Source organism: Elephantulus edwardii, unplaced genomic scaffold (assembly GCF_000299155.1).
Source record: "Elephantulus edwardii isolate Elephantulus edwardi_28Jun2011 unplaced genomic scaffold, EleEdw1.0 scaffold00027, whole genome shotgun sequence".
Taxonomy (NCBI): Eukaryota; Metazoa; Chordata; class Mammalia; order Macroscelidea; family Macroscelididae; genus Elephantulus; species Elephantulus edwardii.
Window position 1 is genome coordinate 14,196,378 of NW_006399777.1, and position 22,972 is coordinate 14,219,349.

At 39.8% G+C, this 22,972-nt stretch overlaps 1 protein-coding gene across 2 annotated transcripts in view; it reads left to right on the forward strand.

The window, feature by feature from the left end:
- The window catches only part of STAG1 (stromal antigen 1), a 256,619-nt gene that overhangs the window by 60,858 nt on the left and 172,789 nt on the right, over positions 1-22,972 (forward strand). The gene's annotated exons all lie outside the window — the stretch shown is intronic.

A 22,972-nucleotide genomic window follows, 5' to 3' on the forward strand; every position in this document is an offset into this window, starting at 1 on the left:
ATACGATTAAGCCACCAAGGTACCGTATGTGTTTAAATTAACAGTCTAGTTGCCTTCAAGTTAGAACTGACACATAGCTGACTCTGTTGCAGCTGTAAACCCACAGAAGGAAGTATCCTGTCTTTCACTTATTAAGTGACTGGTGAATTTGAAACACGTGGTTTGAGTTTACAGCATAATTTTCTATTAGGCCACCAGAGCTCCCTTGATGTGTAAGTATTATACTATAATTACAAGGTAGTATCACTACTCTGTACCAAGAAATTTGAAAGACATCTGCCTGGCTAAATGATTGGAAGAGATAATTATGTCAATCCCCCCCCCAAAAAAAAAAAAGTGAGCCAACAGAATTTAGAAATTATCAAACAATCTCATTAATATCACTCGCAAGTGAAATCTTGCTGAAGGTCATTCAAAATGGATGAAATAGTTCATTGGCAGAGAACTGGGATATAAATTTTCACCGGATTCAGAAGAGGAGGTGGCATTGTTGTTGGCAGCTGGATCTTGCCCTAAAGCAGAGAATACCAGAAAGCCGTTTCTTGTGTTTTATTGGTTATACAGAGGCATTTGACTGTTTGGGTCATGATAGCATTGAAAAGAATTAAAATCTCAAAACACTTAATTGTGCTCAGGCAAAAATTACTCCCAGACCAAGAAGCTGTTGTCCAAATAGAACAAAGGAGCATGGCATGGCTCACAAACCAGGAAGGATGCGCTTCAGGGCTGTATCCTTTCTCCACAACTGTTCAATCTGGAATTGATTAAATAATTCAAGAAGCTTGAGTGTTTTCAGAATGTGGCATCAGGATTGGAGGAAGACTCATGAATAACCTAAGTTATGCAAATGATTCAACCCTGCTTACTGAAAGTGATGAGAAGTTGAAACACATCCTGCAGAATCCTATCTTTGTAACAAACCAAAAAGTCACTCATCTTTAATTCCTTGACAGAATGTATCAACAAGGTGGGTGGTGGCCTAGTGGATAAGGATTTGCACTTGCCACCCTTAAGCAGACGGTTTGAATCTACCAGCTGCTCCATAGGAGAAAGAGGGCCAATTTTTTTAGCTTTCTACACACTGAACACATTCTGGAGACTCAGCTATGAGACACCAAAAATCACTGAATGTCTTGACTTTATTGTGAAATGGATGGCATTTAACAGAGGAAGTGACTAATTTATGATAATTAGATGAAGAGTAAAACTGAAATCACAGAGAATAGTTAGAAACTTTTAAATTGACTGGGGAAGTAATGAAAATGTCTCTGTCCTTGCTTCTAAGGAGCACCCTCGTTGTATTCCCCCCCAGGTGTACTTGTTTGTTTTGACATTGAGCTGAATATTTGATATATTCTGCAACACCATAACTCAAAGGCACCACTTTTTCCTGATACCCTAAGTCCTTGACCAACATTCTGATACATAAGAAGTAATTTAAAAGACCTTGGATTGGTTCCTTAGTCTTTCAACTGACATCCTTGCTCTTTAGCACTTTGGAAAGGTCCTTGACAGCAGATTTCCCCAATGTAACACATCTTCAAATTTCTTGACTGCTGTTACCATGGTCGCTAATTATGACTTCAAGTAAAATTAAATCGTTGACAAATTGAGACTTCTCTTTGTCTATTATCATGTTGTCTTTTGGTTAGTGATGAGGATTTTTGTTTTCTTTTTGTTAAAATGTAATCTATTGATAGCTGTATTTTTTTTTGATAGCTATAATTTTGATCTGCTGTAACTAATGTTTCCAGTCCTTTTCATTGTCTCTAAGCAAGTTTGTATCATCAACTCTGATGCCACATTCTTCATATAGTCCAGTTTTGCAAATGATTTGCTCAACATATGGGTGGAATAGATAGGGAGAAAACATAGAATCCTGATGCACTCCTTTTCTGCTTTTTAACCATGTGATGTTCTCTTACTCTGTTTGGCCCACTGACTCTTGGTCAGTGTAAACTACACAGTGTTCCTTGCCCTATGTGAACAACTACTTCTTAGTCTATGTATAGTTTTTGCATAAGTATAGTTTAATGGTCTTGGATTCCTATTCTTCTCAGTATTAACCATAATTTGTTGTGGTCACACAGTCAAATGGCTTTGTCTAGTCAATGAAGCACAAATAAACATCTTTCTGGTAATCTCTACTTTCAGCCACAGTCTATCTGACAAGAGTTGTTGCCATGCACATAAGGCACCTTGAACCCTTCTAGAGAGTTGGCCACTTCTGCCATCCTTCTAGACTTAAAGGTAACAAATCCTAGAAGTAGAGAGGTAGGCAACGGCAGTCGCATTCAGACTAGTCAGGAACAGAGTGTGACCTTTGAACCTGAGTCTGTGACAAGAGAATCTCCTGGACCGGCGAGGTGGAGAGAATTGTAACAGTGTCGGTGGCAGTGGTGCTCGGTAACAGAACCAGGAGACCCACCTGTTTAGTGCAGTGAGCTTCCCACTCTGAAATTAGAAGTTTACATCAGGCCTACCATCCCAGAGATGGCTGGGAGCCTTTGTCACAAGGCTTCCTGTTTGATTGGGGGTCCATGAGGGTCTTTGATGGTATAGCCAAGGAGCTTTGCAACACATGACACGGCGGTAATTTAGGCTGAGAGTAAGACTGTGGTGGTCTAGCCAAGTAGAAACTGTCTTGAGCAAATGATCCTGTCCTAAGTAGTTCCTGTTGCTTCCTAGTTGACTCTGAAGTAATGAAGTTGATTGATTACTTCTCCCCATGGACCCATTATTATGATTATGGTTTGTGAATTTTATGTGACCACTACAGTGACCTGTTAAACCCAACAGAAAGGGAGAGAATATGGTTGGAAGAGAACAGGTATCAGAATATGTAAAAAGATTAGGCCACAATTTTTTTTCTGCACCTCATAGGAATCAGCTTTGAATGATAGAGGTAATTAATTCACTTGCCTCTGAATTTTTATGAAGAGGGACACCTCATTTTAAAATTTATATCGTGTAAGTAATACCATGCTGTCATTGTCCTTTTGTGACTGGATCAGTTTAGATATTATGTCCTCTGTAGTGACTTCTGCTTCCATGCATCAGGGTTTTATTCTTCTTTATAGCTGAATAACACAACATTGTTATTAATTTTGGCATATTTGATGTACTAACCTTACAACTTCAAACCTGGTTGATGTTTCCATTATTATTTCTTTTGTAATTTCCCTTTGTCATCGTGTCAGGAAATGATCTATTTTGTTTTGGTCACAATGATGTTGTTAGGTGCTTAGGTCGATTACAGCTCCTAGCAGCTAGATCTATGCTGTTCTCACTGTCTCTGATACACCTGAGCCCATTGTTACAGACACAGTGTCAGTCCATCTCTTTGAAAGTCATCTTGTCTTACCCTCCAGCTTTCCAAGCATGATGTCCTTTTCTAAGGACAAGCCCCATCATAGTCCCGTGAATATACATTAGGGATTGTTGTTTTTAGATGCCATTAAGTCAGCTGTGACTCATGGCGATAAACATGGATCTGAATCTAGCCTCTAACCTGATCACTTATACACCTGAGCCCTTTGCTGTAGTCACTGTGTCAGTCCATCTGGTTGAGGGGCTTCCTCTTTTTCTCTGACTTTTCTAACCTTGATGTCCTTTTCAAGGACTCACCTCTCTTGACAGCCTGCCCAAAATAACTTGACACAAAACTTCACCATGCTTGCCTTCAGGGAGCAGCCTGGCTTCATGTGCATGTACAGAGTTATTGATTTGCAGGTATGGCATTGAAGACTAAATTTATATCTTTGCTACTTCCTAAAATAGTTTAACTTTCCACCTAAACTGTAGCTGCTATTCAGCAAAAAGAACAATAATATTAACTTACCATGGTTATACAGGAACTTGTTTTTCAGCAAGCATAGTCTTTTTGGGGTCCTGAATTTCTTGTTACAAGGCAAAGACTGATCTGATAGGCATAGTCTTCCAAGTCTATAAATATCTTTTCCACTAACAGCATCATTGGGATATGAATGTTTCCTCATTCGTGTCAAAAAGGACCATTTAAACATGCATTCTCAAGAGAGTTAAAACTAAAAAAAAAAAAAAAAGAGTTAAAACTGCTTTATACACATTGATGTACACAGGCTTAAGTCTTTGAATTGCTTTAGGTGTTTTACATATCATCCCCATTCATGATTTTTATTCATTATTCAGACAAACTTTGTCAGCTTCTCCTTTTACAGTCTGTCATCTGGTTACTTTGAACTTGATTGTGCTTAGGCCCTTTCTTCACATTCTTGACAAATGCTAAAAATACAAATACACACATCCTTTCTTTTTCTTGAGACTAGTATGGTTGGCAAGAATGGAGGGAATCGCATTGTCTTTGGTGATAGAAATGGAAAGGGTTTAATAATTTAGATAATTAGGTCTCAAAAGACCGATCAAGGACAAATATTCTATAGTACCTATTATGATTTTTTAGAGTTGCTGCTTATTATATGATTTCAGTTCGTGCATTAAAAGCAAGACAGGTAGATTTTTCACTCCAGTCATCTGCCATGATGTTACTTAGTGCTAATGCAGAACTAGTTACTTTACATAATTCTCCTGCCTTACATTTAATAGTAAGTTATTCTTTACTGGCAGGATTTTTAAATAATTTTATAATGGTTTTCTTTGTAACATATTTCTGATATTCCATGTCTTTACATAATTATAGAAGAAATTTATAAATTCTGTAGTAAACAAGAAAAAGTTAACTAAAATAAGTGACTTTTTGATACCTGAGCAAAAATTTCAGAATAATCTTTATTATGATGAAAATGAAGGTCATCAAAAGGAAGGCAATTTAAGACATTTAATTAATGTATCATAGAATTTAGGGCTATCTTTTTCTGGTATGAGTATCAATATAAGTCTGTTACATTTTAAATTGTCCTTATTCATATATGAGTTATAATAACACTCATATGAATTATGATGACATTGTATATATGGCAGGAAATCACACTAAGTTAAAGGGAGAAGTTACAGGACTAAATTTCTTGCTGAGGTGGCTAGACGTGGTATGGGTTTGATAGGTCCTTAGTGGATAGGGATTTAAGGCCATCCTAGGTAGTTTGGAATTTTGTGATATACAAAGAGGTCTAGAATGTGAATGCAGAGTTTGAAGTGAAGGAATTTACAATATTCACAAACATGAAAAAATTCATGACTTAAGATACTGTATACTTGCAGCAAGAGTGTCAGACTGCTTGGATTAGGACAGAGAAGACTCGGGCTTGAATTAGGATTGAGCAGTTTGAGAACTGATGTAGATGGTAGGGGTGGTAGTTCAAGCGGCTGATCTCCAATAAAACAGACATGGTGGTTCAATAGAAAAGCAACCTACTTGGCAAGTTCTTAAAAATCAGGAGCTGATGGTGGAACAGACCACCAGCTACTCATATGCAAGTTCAAGCTGAAGCTGAGGAAAATTAAATCGAATCCACGGGAACCAAAATATGACTTTGAGTTTATCCCACCTGAATTTCAGAACCATCTCAGGAACAGGTTTGAGGCCTTGAACACTAATGAGCGAAGACCAGATGAGTTGTGGGAAGATGTCAAATGTATCATCCAGGAAGAGTGAAGATGGTCATTACAAAGACAGAAGAGGAAAAGAAGACCAAAATGGATGTCAGAAGAAACTCTGAAGATTGCACTGGAGCGTAGAGAAGCCAAAGCACAAGGAAGAATTCAAGATACTAAAGAGCTGAACAGAAGATTCCAAAGTGCAGCACGGGATAACAAAGCAAAATATTACAATGAAATGTGCAAGGAACTGGAGTCGGAAAATCAAAAGTGCCAAACTCGCTCAGCATTTCGTAAGCTCGAGGAACGGAAGAACAAATTTAAACCTCGACTTGCTATATTCAAGGATGTTTTAGAAAATTAAATGATCCAGGAAGTATTAAAAGAAGATGGGAAGAATATACTGAGTCACTGTATCAAAAAGAACTGGCAGACAGAAGGATTTAATGAAATCACATATGAGCAAGAGCCTATGGTGATGAAGGAAGAAGTTCAAGATGCTTTGAAGGAAATAGCAAAAAATAAGGCCCCGGGAATAGATGGTATAACAATTGAAGTATTTCAGCTAACAGATGCTGCCCTGAATGTGCTGACCAAGTTGTGCCAAGAAATCTGGAGAACAACCACTTGGCTAACTGACTGGAAGAGATCTATATTTGTTCACATCCCAAAGAAGGGTGACCCAACAGAGTGTGGAAACTATAGAACAATCTCATTGATTTCACATGCAAGCAAAATTCTACTGAAGATTATCCAAAAACAATTAGAACAGCACATCAGCAGAGAACTGCCGGAAGTCCAGACTGGGTTTAGAAGGGGTCGTGGTACTAGGGATATTGTAGCTGATGTTAGATGCATCAGGGAATACCAGAAGAATGTCTGTCTGTGTTTCATTGATTATGCAAAGGCGTTTGACTATTGGGATCATAACAAACTGACTGACTCTGAGAAGAATGGGAATCCCAAAACACTTGATCATTCTAGTGTGAAACCTATACTTGGACCAGGAGGCAGTCATCAGAACAGAGCAAGGAAACATTGCATGGTTCAAAATTGGGAAAGGCGTACGCCAGGGATGTGTTCTATCTCCATACCTTTTCAACCTGTATGCAGAACAGATTATCTGAGAGGCTGGGCTCTGTGAGAAGTGTGGCATCAGGATTGGTGGAAGATCTATTAACCATCTGCGTTATGCAGGTAACACAACCCTGCTTGCTGAAACTGAGGAGGACCTGAAATACTTGCTGCAGCCTTCAGTATGGATTGAAGCTCAATGTCAAGAAGACAAAGATTCTCACCACTGGACCAGTTGGCAGCATCAGAATGGATGGTGAAGAGATTGAGATTGTTAACAACTTTAATCAGTTTCGCTCTATGGTCAACACTCTTGGCACCACTAGCCAGGAAATCAAAAAACGTATTGCGATGGAAAAGTCTGCTGTTAGGGACTTCTCCAGGGTACTGAAGAGCAGTGGTGTCACTCTGGAGACTAACGTGTGTCTGATACAGGCTATGGTCTTTGCAATCACTTGGTATGCATCAGAGAGTTGGACAACGACTAAGGAGGATAGAAAGAGAATTGATGCCTTTTAGTTGTGGTGCTGGAGAAGAGCATTGAATGTACCCTGGACTGCCAAGAAAACAAACAGATTCATCCTGGAGAGGGTTAAACCAAGGTTATACCAGGCTGCTCCTTGGAGGCAAGGATTCTGAGGCCTCGTCTAACATACTTTGGACATGTTCTAAGGAGGGAGAGGTCCTTGGAGAGGGACATCATGCTTGGGAGGGTGGAGGGATGGCGCAAAAGGGGAAGACCCTCTATGAGGTGGATTGATTCAGTGACTGGGGTAGTCGGGATGGGAGTGTCAGAGGCAGTGCGGTTGGCACAGGATAGAGCAGGGTTTAGGGCTGTTGTACATAAGGTCACTGTGAGTCACAAGCAACTCGACAGCACATAACAACAGTCCATTTAGAATGCTTATAGGATGAAGATCACAACCACTTGTGATAAACATTGAGAAGACTGCAAATCCCAGAACATTTGATTGTGTTCATGAAAAACCTGTACCTAGAGCGGAAAGCTATTGTCCAAACCAAGCAGGGAAATACTTTATGGATCAAAATGAAGAATAGAGTGCATTTGGGATGCATCCTTTCGCCATACCTTTTCAATCTATATGCAAAACAGGAGGCTGGCATTTATGAAAAAGAATGTGACATCAAGATTAGCAGAAGACTTAACAATTCTGCATTATGCCAGTGACACAACCTTGCTTGCAGAAGCTGAGGAGGCCTTAAAGGGTTTGCTGCAAAGGGTCAAGGACTGCAGCCTTCAATATGGATTATATCTCAGCATCAAGAAAGGCATAGTTACACATCATCTAAAGCATTTATAAACAGCTCTTTAGAGCACCTGTTTGTTACAGACTTTTGAATTTATTGTTGGGACCACATTAATAAGAATCTTGTCAGAAGAGATAGTCTTAAAATTGTTGTCAATTTATGTGTACACTTTTTCTTAAGTTTAATCTAAGGTGAACTGTTATTCTTTAGGGGAGCTAGGAGAAAATAGAACACTAATACTGTCATTGATCTTGCTTTGCCATTTTGTTTGAAATGTGAGCCAAGAAGTTTCAGTCTGCTGTGAAGTTAACATTGCCAGGATGAATTTTCAAAAAGAATTTCATTTTCCCCCCAGTATTGATTAGTGAAAGATGCTAATACACTGAGACTAATGCATTTCAGGATTTTATAAGTTAAGAATGGTTTCTAATTGTACATGAATCCTGGCATCTTAGCAAGTGTTGAGAGTTAAATATGTAATAATAAACTTGGGTTTGAAAAGAAATTTTGTAAACAGTGGTTTTGTTCCTTTTCTTTAAAAGAAAAAAAAAATTACAATGTGCTTGGTGATCTCCTGTCTTCCAAATAAGAGATTAACTGATGTCAGGGTTCAGATTAAAAGTAGGATGAGCAATTATTTGGCCATTTAATACAGACTTTCCATGTGTTTTTAAAGCTATAATTAGTAATTTTATTAATTAGTAATTATAAAAGAACTATTTCTGCTTATCACTATTTTCTGATTTGATAAATACACCATTGGGGGAAACTCCTGATATTTGTCATAACTTAGCTGTAGTCTTTAGCATGTCAGCAAATATTTTCATTTTTCATTTCCTCATGAGTAGTTCATAGATGTCAGTTTTCAATACCAATACCATTATTTGTCTAATCGGTTCTGACTGTTGTTGACTTGGCATTCGTCTGAGGAGAGCTGTACTCCATAGAATTTAGCACAGCTGTACTCTCATTCTTGCAAGGAGATGCCAAGCATTTTCTCGATGAAGTTCCTAAATGGACTTTCACGATGACCCTTTCAGTTGGTAGGTATCAAAACTAACCATGCTATCACCCAGGAACCCCTTCCTTTGGCTTCTGAGAATTGCATGAAGAGAATCGGAAAGGATATCCCTGTGTTGCTATTAGTAGGCTCTTTCACGTTGATGTCATTTCTTAGTAAGATACAATTATCTTAGGTTTATCATATAGTTTAAAGTTCACCTCTAACTGTGTTTTAATACCAGTTTTGATTCTGCAGCTATTATATTTTCTATTATAGTTATTGTATAGAATTCTGGAATATATCATGCCAAATACTAGATTATAGCTATAGGAAAACTTGTATTTTATTTGAGAAAGACCTTGTCATATATGTCTAATGCTCTTTTTCCCGAATCAGATATACATTAGCGAATTTACCTAAGAGATGACTGCTTAGAATAAGATTATGAGACTAATAAAATGACTCTTGAGTCCGTAGTTGGTTCTCCTGTGTGCCACTATCTCTTGTGTTGAGGTGGCAGTATGGTTAGAAAAAGAATCATAAGCTTTGCAGCTAGTCTCTGTAAAAGTACAGCAATTACGGAAGATAATGAGCATCTCTTTTTGATACCTTTTCCTTTTAAGCAATTGTTGGCAATCTGTACTCCAGCTCAAATTAATTTTTGTGATCTTAGTTTGCTAAATGCAAACGTCTAATTTATGTAATCCAAACAATCTGACGTAGAATAAGCAAATATTGTTTTTATGTACTGTCAAATTGGAACCAACTCATAGCTGACCATCCAGCAGGTTTTCAGAGGCAGTAAACGGCACAGAAGGAGATTGCCCATCTTTCTCTCATGCAGCACCTGGTGGTGGATTTAAACCTTGTGCTTTTGGACTGGCAGCTCAACTCCTTAGTGCTAAGCCACCAGAGTTTCCTCTGATAGCAACTAGCAGAGACTGTTTTCTTTGCCTTTTTCATTTATTGGGGAAATAAGTGGTTAAACATAACTTTTTATTTGAAAAGCAACTGTTAAATGTAAGACAACCCTCACAGATCTCTTTATATGATGAGCCTCTTCCAACCAAATGTAGAAATGGACTTCTTTCATACCAAGTACTAGCTAGACACTTAAGAAATGGTTGTCCTTTACCGCCTTTGCACCATCTTGGCGAAGGGATGTGTTTTTGCCTTAGGTATTTATTTTCATTTTTGTGTTAAAAAGATATCAAAGAGAACTTTTGCCATTTCAACAGTTTTATATGTATATTAATCAGTGATATTTATCCCATTTTTCAAATTGTACAATCATTCTTGCTTTCCTTTTCCAAATCATTCTACTGTTAGAGAAAACCAGTGTCCCTTGTATAAAATCTCCCCCTTTGTTATTCCTTCCTACTCCTGGTATCTTCTCATCATTTTTAGTTTGAAAATATTTGCTTATTCTTTTATAAATGAGATCTTACGTTATTTATCCTTCTGCATTCTACTGAGAAAGGTAGTCCTGATGCATTTTACAACATGAATGGACCTTGATAAACATCACTCTGAGTGAATTAAGTCACTTGTACAAGTATGTGGGTTCTTATTTACATGAAACAAGTAAATACAAGAAATCAGAAGAACTTTGTGTTAGGTTTGTATTTTTTTTTTTCACCACAATTATTCACTTTGTTTCAAGCAAATAAATCAAGAAGTTGGACTATGTGAAGAGGAGTTATTAGGGTTATAGACACTAATCACTAGACTAAATTGTACATGTGGACAAATTTGCCTGCACAAAACATTGACAACTTGAAGTACTTCTGATAAAGCTTAAGGACAGTAGCTATTGGTGTGGATTACACTCAGAGTAAGGAAAACAAAAATCTTTACAATAAACCAATAAATAGACAAATAAACAACAAATGCTAAAACTGAAGTGGCCAGAGATTTCATTTTACTTGCATTCACAATCACACCCATAGGACTGACAGTCAAGAAATCAAATTATTTTTCTTGCATTTGGCAGATTTGCCAAGGATATCTTTATGAGTACTAAAGAGCAAAGATACGTTTTCATGCTTAAGGTGCATCTCACCTTGGTATTTTCAGTTACTTAATATGCATGTGAAAGGTGAAAAGTGATTGCGTAACCACTAAGAAAAATTGAATTACGGTGCTGGCAGAGAATAATGATTGTGGCCTATTTCGTATTTTTCGCTCTTTAAGGAGGAAGATCTGTCCATCTTTTGTGACTTAATTTTCTAATTAATCTATCTGTATACCTTGGAAAAAAATGCAAAATTTTGGTTGCACCATAGATTGCCAGAAGGATAAATAAATCTTTGGAGAAATATAGCCAGAATATTTCCTGGAAACAAAGATGGTGGCACACCCCCCTCCCTCCAATTTGGAGCTGTTATCAGAAGGGACCAGTCATTAGAAAAGGGTATGGTATGGTATGGTATGGTATGGTATGGTATGGTATGGTATGGTATGGTATGGTATGGTATGGTATGGTGAAATCGAGCTCAGGAAAGAAAGGAAGACCCTCCCCAAGGTAGAGTGATAGAGAGGCTGCACTGGGACGGAATGGAGATCTTGGAAGGGGCACAGACAGGATTGGACAGGATCTTGTCAGTTGTATTTGTGGTTGCTATTAGTTGTAGGAGCCAACTCTGAGGTAGCAGCATTATCCCTTTAAGGAACCCTAGTGATGTAGTAGGTTCTGTGCTGTGCTGTTAATGAAAAAAGTTAGTGGTTCAAGTCTGCTGGCTTCCTCCTGGGAGGGAAATGAGGCACTCTATTCTCATTGGGTTTATAGCTTTGAAAGCCTAATGAATGTTTGCTATGAGGTCGAATCTACTAGAGGACGTTGAGTCTGTGTTTTGTAATGTTCCATTGTATGTATATAAATTTTATTGGTCCGTTCATCTGTTTACAGATCTGGGAATACTCTTGTTGTCTTAGAGGACACATTTTGTATTCAGTATACTCCATCCTGTAATAAACTGCATATAGGAAGCACTTAATAAATAGTGGAAATTTCTTTCTGGATGTATAAATTTTTAAAATTCTTATTTTTAAGCATAATTTACATGTACTCTTGATGGTGGTATGTGCTTTCCAGTCAGAACTGACTCGTAACTGACCTTCCAGCAGATTTGCAGGAGATGTAAATTGCACAGGACAGTCTTACCCATTTAGGTTTACGGTATGAATTATCATACACACAACATATCCACACTGTGCCTACTTTCTTGCTCTGATCCATTTTTACAGTTCAGCTTTGAGCTTTATCTTGGGACAGAGCTACCGTTTTAATCTTCCATAGTGATTGGCTTGAAGAGTGAGTCCGTCCAAGGTGTTCTTGTTAAACTTCTAAGCTTCTCTGTTTGCTCAACAAAGTTGAATTTTGTTCCTGGTTTGAAGAATTGAGAAAAGTATCTAATATTTCTAGTCTTTTGGCACATTTCACTGATTTTTTCCCCCAAATGTCTTCCTGTTATTACTTGTTATTTTGAAAAACAAAAATGTTGTAATGTGTGGGATTTTAAAAACTGAAAATCAGTGTTACTTTTATTGGCTTTCATTTCCGTTTAAAACCTTTTACAGTTAACTGATGTATGTATACATGTCGGGGAACTTTGGTGGCTTAGTCTTTAGGAAGTTGCCCTGTTAACCCAAAGGCCAAGCACCTTCAGCAGTTCAAATCCAGCTGCAGCAGTATGTGCAAAGTATGGGCAGACTCCCCTTGTTGCATTTTATAGCAGTGGAACCTGATAGGGGATTGTTGTGAATTGTAGCTGACTTGAAGGAAGTAAGATTGTTTTGTCTCTAGCATGGCATAAATTAAAAACTTAGGAGTTATTCTGGAACTTGCCACAGTGGTTGAAAAGAACAAATTGTATTTACATAGTCAAGAAAACGTGAAAAACTAAGAGTCACACAGGACTTGCTGAAGCACTTGGGCTGCATCACGAAATAGAAAAGATAAAGTGTTAGTGGCTTAGCAGTCGTCCGATGGCTCATCTGAACCAAAACAGACCCTAGTACATGTAAAATTTTAATTTCCTTTCTCTTACAGTTTTTTTTCTCTTTAAAATTGTGAGGATTGGTTAACAATTTGCAAAAACTAAACAGAACTTAAAACCTCATGCCATATACTGAAGTAAAACAATTAGAAGAAAAATTAATTTTATTTGGAAATTAAAAGAGACCCTATAGACTGGGAAATAATAGTAATGTTACCTCTGCCAGAGGACTCATCTTAATTTTTTAGGAAACCCCAACAACTCAAGAAGAAAAAAACACAAAACATGAATACACACCAGTTACAAAACATGAATACATACCATCAAAAATACTCAGATGGCCAACAAAAGCATGATAAAATTGTTTAGAACACTTAACTCAAAACATAACCCAGCTGTTCCACTGCTTGGGATATACCCCAAGTGAGAACTGAGGCACAAATGGAGACTTGTACATAGCAGCGTTATTCACCATTGCAAGAACATGGAAACAGTCCAGATGTCCAACCACAAACGAATTGAGAAATTATGGTACATTCGCACAATGGGATACTACGCAGCTTGCAGGAACAATGATTTTGAAAATTACTATCTAACTTGGGAGAGACTCTAGCCTTATGTGGAGTGAATTATCTATCCCATAAGAACAAATAACTATAAGTCTGTTATTGTAGAACAAGTATGAGTATGGGGGGGCACAGAGGAGTGAGGATAGAAGGAAGCGTTAATCATAGGGTTGAACAGTTTGATGGGTGGAGGCGGGTGTGAAGGACATGGGAAAGATCCAGTGTGAAAAACAATGTATGCAAACTTTGTAAACAAACCAGTATAAAAGAATTTTTTTTAAAAAAAGATAATAAAGTTAGATAATTTTTTAAAAAGCACCCCAAAACCAAAAACTCACTTACTGCTTTCAGCTGGAAGTGACTCCCAGTTGATCCTTTATTGTAGACTACCCGTAAGGATTTCTCTTTCTCCTGTGGAGCCAGGAGTAGATTTGATCCATCATCAGCCTTTGGGTTAGCAGTGCTGCTCCCACTAAGCCACCAGAGCTCCCTCGTGAGCTCTCGTTGTCGCTGGGGTTTACCATCATAGTGCACCATCCATGGTTTCAGAGGCAGTATATTTCACAGGAGGAGATTGCCCATGCCTCCACCATTAGCCATTGTTGGTTTGGGGTCATTGAATCGAGTACAACTCACAGAAACCCTATGAACAACACACCTGAATCCTGCCCTAGCCTTTGCCGTCTTCATCATCACTGGTACACCTGAGCCTGTTGCTGTAGTCACCATGTCAGTCCACCTTACTGGGTGTTTTCCTCTCTTTCACTCACTCTCTGCCTTTGCATGCATGATATACCTATTGGATAGCTGTTCCTAGCAACATACCTATCATATGGGAGCCGAAGCCTCACCATCCTTGGCTCTAAGCCATCACTCTGGCTGTATGTTGTGGGAAAACGCATGTTACATGTCAGTCCCCCAAACAGCACTTATGTTCTATAAAAACTCATATAAACATCTGAGGAAAGGTTTACACACAGATGGAATCACTCTTGGAAGGTTAACAGGGATGAGAAAAGAGGAATAAAAATGAATAAATAGATAATTTACTTGAAGGGAAAGTAATCCTAATAAGCATTTGGTTAGACATTATAATTACTGTAAAACAAAATGTCTGTGAAAGCCCAACATGATTTTTAAACATTTTTTTTAAAAGATGATTTACAGCCTCAGAAACTTGAAGGCAGGTCTGTACGAGTTGGAATTTACTGATGGCACTGGCTTGGTGGTTTTTTTGGTTTTGTTTTTTGGTGTGTTTTTTTTTTTTATTATTATTTTATTGGGAAAAATATGTTGGGGATAGAAGGAGGTAAGGGTTGGGAGCAGAAGGGTGTGGATGGGCAGGGATGAAAATTGCAAGGATGCCGTTGCCAGGCTGCACAATTTGGTTGGTGGGGGGAGCAGGTGAAGGAAATGAAAAGGATCCAGTGAGCACCAGATGATACAGGGGAATGGTAAGCATAGTCTAATGGTGATTAAATAAACTGTCTTATTCACTTTTGGGTTTCTCATTTTGGGAAATGGGTGCAGACTCTCTGATTTCTTCATACTGAACAGTGGCATTGATGTGAAGGGGGAAAGGGAGCTCACTTTATCACCTTACTGGTGATCTTGCCGTCTTGGTCTGTTAGAAGATATTTTCCTGACATTTACTCCCCTCTGGGCTGCAAACTGTTTTCCCAGGTGGGTCCAGTGGGGATGGCTGACTGAACCCTGAGGCTCCATCCTCCTTTGCTTCCTTAGCTGGCAGTTGTATTTCCTTTTTGTCTCTGGAACTGGGTTCAGGGTCAGGTCTGGAGTAAAACTTACTGTTAAGGTTACCTATAGGAAGGGGAGCAAACCTAGAGAGAACAAACTTGTGAGTTATAAATAGAAGGGCTTTAGGGGTGTTAATTTTGGGTATACTGGGGAAGAGGGTGGAGGAAAGTAGTCTAGATAAAATTCTCTGTATACCCTAGGCAGTTTTTTCTACCCAGGGGTCTGATGGCACAACCTGAGGGCTGCGGAGCTCACCCAGAGGGCTGAAGATGGCTCGCCCTGAGCCAGGCAACACACCCTAGGGGCAGGCTGGCACAGTCCGTCCCCTGTCTCCCCCCCAAGTCCGGACCCCTTGCCTGACTGAAGACTTTGTAGCCAGAGACAGTGTCCCCAATTCCAACACCAGTACATTTAACCCCCCCCCGCCCCCAATAAGTGGTCATACTGTAATTTGAAGTGTCGCTGCCCTCCTTTTTAAAATGGGGAAGGCAACCTGAAAGTGGTGTACAGACTCCCCCCACGTCTAAATAGTTCTTGGCAGAGGCATTCAACAGATTAAAATATGTGGTGCATTTAGGATGTCTGCCATCTCGGACATGCTGCCACTGTTAAGTGTCCTCATGTAGACAGCTCACAGTAACTTTCATCAATCCATTGTATTGGTGATCATCTTTTCTGGCCTGCCCAAGGAAACCTAAACCTCACGGCCACCATCCTGGTTCCAAGAACAGGTCCACTCTGTGGTGGCGTGGCGGCTCTGTTGCACCAGCCTCGGCTGGGGGCAAATGCACTGCCCGCCGTCCCTCTTGGGTGAGGGGATTCCTGGGGCCTGGCGGTGGGAGCCTCCTGGAGCAGCGACAGCGTCTCAGGCTCCGCGGCAGGGGGCTGGAAACCACAAGACTCACCCATTCCTCCCTGGGAATCCTTGATCACCTGCTGTTGGGCCTCAGTCTGCACCAAAGACCAGTCATTAACTGTTCAATTATCAATAAACAGAGTCTGTAGAAGGCCATGGTGGCCCTTCTCCAAGTAGGCTTGGTTTTCACACACACACACACACACACACACACACTCTCTCTCACACTCTATAATAAATGTGCAGGGAGAGATAGTACACTGTAGTCAGAACATGCCATTCTCCATAGTGTGTTAGGTATTAGGCTGCCAATCAGCCAGTCACTGGTTCAGCTCTACTCTCCACACCTTGGGACAGAGGCAGTCTCTTCTTCCTCCACTGTATACTGCTGTCAAATACAGTGGAGGGTAGCCAGGAGTCAGAATCGGTTCAACAGCTTTGGATTTGGGCATTTCCAAGAAGGCCGTTCCCAGCCCCAGGTTGGAACTGTGAGGTTACTCAAGGACTCCGCACTCTCCAGGGAGGCCGACCATAACTGGATTTCCTTTCATGTACTCATTACTGACTCATTACCCTGTATAGTAAGAGTACAATAAAGGAGAACCCAGCGTAGTAGATGGGGAAGAGAGTGCCCCTCACAGTGTTTTCTCTCTGGCATTGCCTCTCCAGACCCCTCTTCTTACAAGGTCTTAATTCATTCTTAGAGAGCAGATAGTGAGGCTATATTTGAAGCTTAAAGTCAGTAAATTGATTAATTCATGCAGAAACGCTCCTCACATATCTTGTGTTTCTTGGTTACTTGCTTTTATTAGAAGTTAGGTGCCACATGCTCTTCTCTGTTTCTGCAGGGCTTAAATATGTTGTTGGGATTGTTTTTGTGTTGTATAAACTCATTAAGGGTTTCTTTTTTTCTGGTTGTAATAATGGCCTAAGAGGTCATCTGACCTCCTCTAAATTACACAAGTAGGGAGGAGGATTCACATCAGCTGATTCCTCTGTGGCTGAGGGTCAGAGAGGTATCCACCCTCCAACCTTCTCGCCAGTTCTGGCACCAAACATCTCTATCAGTGTACTTTCTACTTTTGGTGTTGGGTTCACCAATTCCTTGCATTGGCCCAAGAGGACCTAAAGACAATACTCATATTTAAGAGTTGTGTTAAGAAAGTATCCATTTAGGAGCAGAAATTGCTAGTAGGGTTGTAAAATTAACCAGTCCCCTCCTTAGAGTTCTGTACTGGTTATTTTGCCTGGTCACACTCAACAAAGATACTATGTATCCCATTTATACTGTCAGGACAGTCTCTCCTAAACTAAGCCCAGAGACAAGAGCAGTCCCCTCCAGCTATGTAAATTAGCAAACATCACTGCACAGCCCATTGCCTGGAGGAACACTTCACTCCATCAACCAGGCTCTTCCCACTGAGAAATCTCCTGGTCTGTCTAGTGCTGGTCTGTCTAGTGCATGCATCCTGGTTCTGCTGCATCTGCTGCTGCCATTTCTCTATTGTTGATTCTCAGTGTGTCTCTGGTGTCACATTGTCTCTGTTGAATAGGAGCTTTAAACCAAAAAACACACTCCACTCCTGGCTCTTCTTGGTGGCAGTAAGATCCCTGCTCTATCCTGGAATTGTAATTTTTTTTTTTTTAATTATTGTGTGTATTGTCAAATCAGATCTGACTGGTACAGAAGGAGATTGTCCCTCCTTCTTAAGCAGAGCATCTGGTGGATTCGAACTGTGTACCTCTGGGATTACAGTGCAGCTTCTTGCCACTAGGCTACCAGAGCTCACCAAGTTGTCATTTTTTAAAAAAGCCTAGCTGTGGTTGCAAAATTGACCAGTCTTTTTAATCAAATTCTGTACACTTTATTTGCATAGTCCTACCCGTACCTCAGAAGGGTCCCGTGTCACCTTTCCCATTATTGGTAAGCTGTATGAGGGAGCTCTGGTGATGTCGTTGGTAGGGAGTTGCACTGCTAACCCACAGCTGACACCTCTGTAGGAGTTTGAATCCACCGAGTGGTTCCTCAGGAGAATCATGAGACAGTCGCCTCCTGTTTTATACAGTCAGTTCTGTCTTGACAGAACAAGAGATCTAGCCACAATATTTGGGCCTCACACAGCTCACGGACTCTGATGGCATAGTGTTTTGTGTTGGTCTAATAACAAAAAGGTCAGCAATTCGAATCCACTAACCACCCTGAGAGAGAAAGAGGCAGCCGACCCCTGTAAAGATTTACAGTCCGGGAAACCCAGTGGAGCCTCACCCTCAATCACGTATAGAACAGACTCGACAGCGGTTAGGATTTCTGTTTTCTTTCTTTGTCCCCATTCATTTGTGGAAAGTTTGGTTTTTATTGAATCCTCTTTTTTGAGAATTGGAGCAAATATGCATCTCTTCCAGTCAGCTAGTCAGGTGGTTCTCAGACTTGCTGGCACAGCCTGATACACATGTCCGGGGTTGCATCTGTTCTCTGGAATATGTCAGTTGATATTCCATCAATTCCTCAGGCCTTATTCCTTTGCCATGCAGCTTGAACTTCATCCTTTACTAGCTCTTGTTAGGGGTTAAGATTTCTAGAACTTCAGGGAGACTAGGAAAAGAGAGGACAGATAAGAAACACTGCATTGGAACAAATGAGGGAGAGAAAAGTGTGTGATTATACAATTTATGTGTGACAACAATCTGGAATAAGAGATGCATTGCAGAGTGGACTGGGGGGAGGGGAGGCAGGGAGTGGGGAGAAGAGAGGAAAAAGTGCAACAGTGATGAATGAATCCAACCTCTCTGTAAAAAGATCTACAGTATTTACTCTGAGAGGACACAATTCAGTCCATAATACTTGGCATTTGACAGTTTTATGTGCATCAAATTGTTTATATGTTTCTGAGTTAAATTTGCGTAAGAATTTAAGTAAGATTTATTTAAATGCTTGGATTTTCTTCCATTAATTTTAGCTAGAATTGTTAATATGTGCCATCAAATCAGCTGTGATTCATAGTCAACACATCTGAACCTCACTCTATCCTGCATTATCGTCCGGAGCCCTGATTCACTATTGATCAGTAGATTTTCATCTTCGCCTTCAAAAGAACTTAACCTACATGAGAATCTATAGGAGAGCTTCTTAGAATGGAAGCTTAAATAATTGATTTAGACCTTTTTTAAAATAATAAAATATTAGAACTTAAAATTCTCTAAGCAGCAGGTTTGTTTTTTCTCCTTCCTTTGAACATTTTATTATGTTTTGTTGTGCACCTTCGAGTCGGAATCAATCCATAGCTGACCCTCCAGCGGGTTTTCAGAGGCATTTGATAGCACGGGAGGAGATTGCCCATCCCCATCCTTCTCCCTTGGGACAGCTGGTGTATTGGAACATGCCTTCAGGATTGCAGTGCAGCTTCCTGCCACTCGTTTAGATGACAGTGTATAGAGCAGATTAGTTTCTATTCAACAATTTATATACTCTGTACTGTCTCATGTTACTTTTTACTCTTTTCCTTTTCATTAGTGCTTTCCCCCATTTCTGTTTCCCATGACTTGATGGCATCTGAAAACAATATTCTTCCAGATTTGTGTTTTGTAATAGCGAGGAAATGCGCTCTTTATTACAAGGAACTGCTGGTAGATTTGAACCTCAAGTAGATTTGAACCATGGGCAATAGGCAGATTTTGGGTTAGGAGCATCACTTGCTGTACACTAAGCCACCAGAGTTCTTTGCAGTTTACGGTATGTCTTAAGACTGTGCTGCTGAGCTTCCAAGCCTGGTGCCTGGGTCCCTCTGCGTGTTTGGTTGGCTAAGAGGTTGTCCTGCTTTATGCTCTCCTGTATACCGGGATCTAGATGCATCACGTACAAACACATGCATTCTGTATTTTTTCATTTTCATCATATTAAAAATAATACCTACTAGTTTAGGATGGTGAAGAGATTGAGATTGTACACGGCTTTAGTTTGCTTCGCTCCACAGTCAACACTCTTGGCACCAGTAGCCAGGAAATTAAAAGGCGCATTGCCATGGGAAAGTCTGCTGTTAGGGACCTCTCCAGAGTACTGAAGAGCAACAACATCACCCTGGAGACTAAGGTGCGTCTGATACAGGCCATGGTCTTCGCAATCACTTGTTATGCATCAGAGAGTTGGACAGTGACCAAAGAGGATAGAAGGAGAATTGATGCCTTTGAGCTGTGGTGCTGGAGAAGAGTATTGAGAATACCATGGACTGCTAGGAAAACAAACAGATTTGTCCTGGAAAGGGTTAAACCGGGTGGCTCCTTGGAGGCAAGGATTCTGAGGCTCCGTCTAAGATACTTTGGACATGTTGTGAGGAGATACAGGTCCTTGGAGAAGGACATCATGCTTGGGAGGGTGGAGGGACAGTGCAGGAGAGGAAGGCCCTCTATGAGGTGGATTGATTCAGTGACTGGGGTAATTGGGATGGGAGTGTCAGAGACAGTGTGAGTGGCACAGGACAGAGCAGAGTTTAGGGCTGTTGTACATAGGGTCGCTATGAGTCACAAGCAGCTCAACGGCACATAACAACAACAGTTAAGCCATTTTGGAATTTTTTGGTTGTTTTTTACTGATGCCTAATTCAGATAATCTTAGCCAGGTAATATCTGTAAGTATTTCATTCCATAACATTGAGACTTGCTTTATAGAATGTTTTGATGAGTGTTCTATGTGTTTTTGAAAAGCCTATGTATTTTGTAACTTCTGGTGTTAGATTTTCTAAATGTCCTCTGAGACCGTTTTTCTGCTCTGTGCAAGTTTAGAGTTGTTACATCTTCCTGAAGACTTTCTGGTGCTGTAGTCCAGGTTGCGTTACAGTGCCAACGACAGAGAGGCTCCAGGTTGCTGGCACTTTTAATCCAGTAGTGGTTCTGAGGAGAAAGAGTGGCAGCTAAGATAGAGCCTTGCAACTTTTGCTAGTGGCTTTTCCTTATTTTCAGTTTATATTTTGTCTTTATTTCAAAGATACTTGCTGAACAAAAGAAACTTTAAATTGAAGAAAGACAGGAAGGACCACTCCCCCTCCTCCGAAAAGTCATTATGTTTTTATCCTCAGGCCTATCTTTTAAAAAGAAAAAGGGAGAAATGTGCCTTTATCTTCATTATTTTGCCTCCCCTTGTTTTTCCAAATGTTTTAAGAATTTTTCCTTTTTAGAAGACATTCGAGAGTTGATTATTAGATGCATGCTTTGGTTTTGTCTATATTTATTCTTACCACAGCCATTACCCACTTTAGTATTACTGGCCACAGAATCCATCCATTTTTTTCGCAAGCTTGCTAATCCCTCGAGCAGTCATCTGTTTCTGCCAACCCTGGAAGGGTTTATCCCTACTCCTAACTTTGTCACAGATAGCACACATACGTATACAACACGCACAGTGAGCACAAGAGAGTGTGCGAGGGGGTACAAAACACCCCTGTGATGTGCACACGGTGTGCATAAAGTTACAGTAATTCATGGCATTCTTGTGTCTCTTCAGCTTTCTAATACCCTTTTAAATGTTTGAATTGGTTTACTTCTGGATAAATAACCAATGATAGGACTGTTGTTGTTAGGTGCTATCAGTCAGCTTAACTCTGACCCACAGCAACCCCTGAAGCACAGTGAAGCCCTGCCCACGCCTGTGCCTTTCCTCCGTTCTCCCGTGTTGGGAAGCTGTACTTGCTAAAGTGGAATCCCTCCTTCGTTGCACAAGTTCCAAGGAGCTCCAATGACATAGTCCATAACATGCTGCTAGTCTAAATAAAGTTCCATCTATATTAGGAATTCTTTCTGGCGTTTCTTTTCTCTCCTATATTACTTGTGTATGCTTACATTTTAAAACTGAAGGTTTTTTAAAAAAAGAAGAGTTTTTACATTTCTAATGCAAGTTCTTGCCTAATAGTCTAATCCACAATGTTTTAATCTCTACTCCTTTATTATTTCTAACGTAGTATAAATTGTTAGTGTCACATTAGGAATTGAAATAGATGTTTTGTCATCATCTTCAGATGATGGGCCCTGTGTGGTGGTGGTGTTGCTGTGTGCACTGGAGTCACCTGTGACTGACTCATAGTGACCCTATGTACAACAGCTCAGAACCTGCCCTATCCAGAGCCAATCGCATCGTCTCAGACAGACCCAATCCTACATCTCCAATTGCTCAATCAATCCATCTCATCCAGGGTCTTCCTCTCCTCTGCTGTACCTCTACCCTTCCAATTATGATGTTCTTCTCCAAGGACTGTTCCCTCCTGGCCACGTTCCCAAAGTTTGTGAGATGGAGCTTCAAAAGTCATACCTTTGGGATGTAGCTTGGTTTCACCCTCTCCAGCACCACAGCTCAAAGGCATTGATTCTTCTGTCATCCTTAATCATTGTCCAGCTCATTGATGCATAGCAAGTAATTGTAAAAATTATGGCCTGTATCAGGCACACCTTAGTCTTCAGACTGAAATCATTACTCTGAAGTACTCTAGAGTGGTCCCTTACTGGAATTGGGTGTAGAATTATACCAGATACTTTTTTTCAAGATGCTGCATTATATTTCATTTTATTTTGTTGATTGAATTATTTACTTTCCTAGTATTGAGCCATCCTTAAAACCATTACATATGGTAAAATTGGTTTGCATTCTTTTCATTCTACTAATACATTAAGTTCACTGATACTTTATTTGGAAAATTTCCTTGTATTTATAAAGTACTTTCAGTTCTTCTGTTGTTTATATAATTTGTTTTGAATTTTAGTATTTATAATTACATAACAATATAGTTTATGACACTTGTAAGATGTATTACCCTCTAGTATGAACAAATCTTATAGATCTAATAACTCACTTTTTATTGGCCTTTTAAAAGTAAGAGGATCTCTACTTTTATTTGGCCATAGAGAAAAAATTTCAGGTAAGCCAATTCCTTGT